General features: G+C 36.4%; 1 long non-coding RNA gene across 1 annotated transcript; it reads right to left on the bottom strand.

Annotated features, from left to right (window-relative positions):
• Window positions 1-497: 497 nt before the first annotated feature.
• LOC126457499 (uncharacterized) lies at window positions 498-1,219 on the bottom strand. Its single transcript, XR_007585479.1, has 2 exons — window positions 1,053-1,219; window positions 498-869 (listed from the first exon to the last, which is right to left on the bottom strand). It is a non-coding gene; the product is annotated as an uncharacterized LOC126457499 (long non-coding RNA).
• Between the last annotated feature and the right edge of the window lie 451 nt (window positions 1,220-1,670).

Here is a 1,670-nt window from a genome sequence, read left to right as displayed (position 1 = left end):
ACCTCCAATGGCTATCAGCTGAACAGCTCTGTGCACAATTACACAACAAGAAATGGCAATAACATTCATGTCTCATATGCCAGAACATCAACCTACCAGAACAGTGTCCTTCATAGAGGCACAAAATTATATAACCACCTTCCTAACAACATCAAGTTGGTAAAGCAAGACAGTTTGTTAAGAAAAAGCTGATGTCATTTCTGATGGACCACAGTTTCTACTCTGTAAATGAATACCTCTCAGAATGAAACAGAATTTTTATAATGTTGAAGTAATAAACAATTTATGTCAATTATTTGTTTATTAAAGTGTACTAGTTGTACATGTAACGTTGTATTAATGTAGATATTTGTAGTCCATAGCATTGTATTGATCTTATATATATATATATATATATATATATATATATATATATATATATATATATATATATATATATCACATATGCAGCCCTAGTGGCAAGGTTTCCTGCAACACAGTTCGCACTTCAGTGGCAATTTCTTCATCCGAAACATCTTTAGCATGAAAATTTTATAGATATTACTCTAATAATAGACACATTAAGCTAAATAGCTTATATCACAAAGACTGCCAGCTGTTTCCGATTCCCCACTCCATTGCAATACGTTCAGCACCTCCAGTCTTTGTGTCATTGGCAGATTCAATGTTCTGTAAGGAACATTACATGCAAATACGAAGCTACTCGTAGACTGCGTCAGTTGGATACGAAATACCCGAGAGAACCACATAAATTTCCACTACTTAAGGATATAATTCAGCTCTATCAAAGAAGAAAACTAGTGACCATGACGTTAGTACAGCCATTGGCGAGAAACACCGGATTCAGACCAATCTATCTGTGTAGGCCTCTGCAACCAGAAACGTGTAGTATTAGTCAGTTAAGATAATAAGAACTGGTGCACTTTTCTTGTAAAAAATTAAAAAATTACTTGTAGGTAATTTTGAGATAAATTTTCGAAGAAATTTTTTGTAATGTCTTTCATTACCATAAACTAGGTCATAAAAACTACATAAGCGACCTAGGCAGTTACCGTACAATTGAACTGCAGGGGAATAAATGAAACACCCCCTTCTCCTTTGTGAATATAACCTTTCATTTTCTGGCGTCTGCCACCTGGAAGTGCTACGAGCTGCAGATTTGAATCCAGCCGATCGCAACCAATCGACACCAAGATTTTCTGCCCCTAGCAAGTTCTTAGTCACAAGTTCCAAAGACAATGTTAGAGTTGATATTTGGAAAAACGACTTAGCATATATTGTGAGATATCTCACACTTTGCAAGTACTAATTAAATTCTGCCGCATCTAAATTGTTTGAAGAACTCAGTAACATAAATATTTATTCTAACATAAGCAAAATCCCTACGAAAATTCGATTTCGTAGGCCTTGCAGTCACAAAGTGCCATCATAATACGCGCAAAGCAGGGTTCACACACACAACTAATATGGCGCCTCAGCTTGTGGCTTTCTGTAGTGGAATCATGAGCTGGCATTCAAACAGGACGTCGCAAATTCTACGTAGTTACTCAGCTTTTAATATGCCGTTAACTGAAATCATTTGGGTGGGGATGAATGTTAAAGTGCAGGCTATGGCATTAAAGCTGTGACAAGAGTTAAGTACACGGAAGACGAAACACAAATGCTGGATC

The sequence above is a fragment of the Schistocerca serialis genome, chromosome 2 (genome assembly GCF_023864345.2).
Source record: "Schistocerca serialis cubense isolate TAMUIC-IGC-003099 chromosome 2, iqSchSeri2.2, whole genome shotgun sequence".
Taxonomy (NCBI): domain Eukaryota; kingdom Metazoa; phylum Arthropoda; class Insecta; order Orthoptera; family Acrididae; genus Schistocerca; species Schistocerca serialis.
Note: the sequence above shows the minus strand (reverse complement) of the source record. Positions and strands in the feature narration are given on the sequence as shown.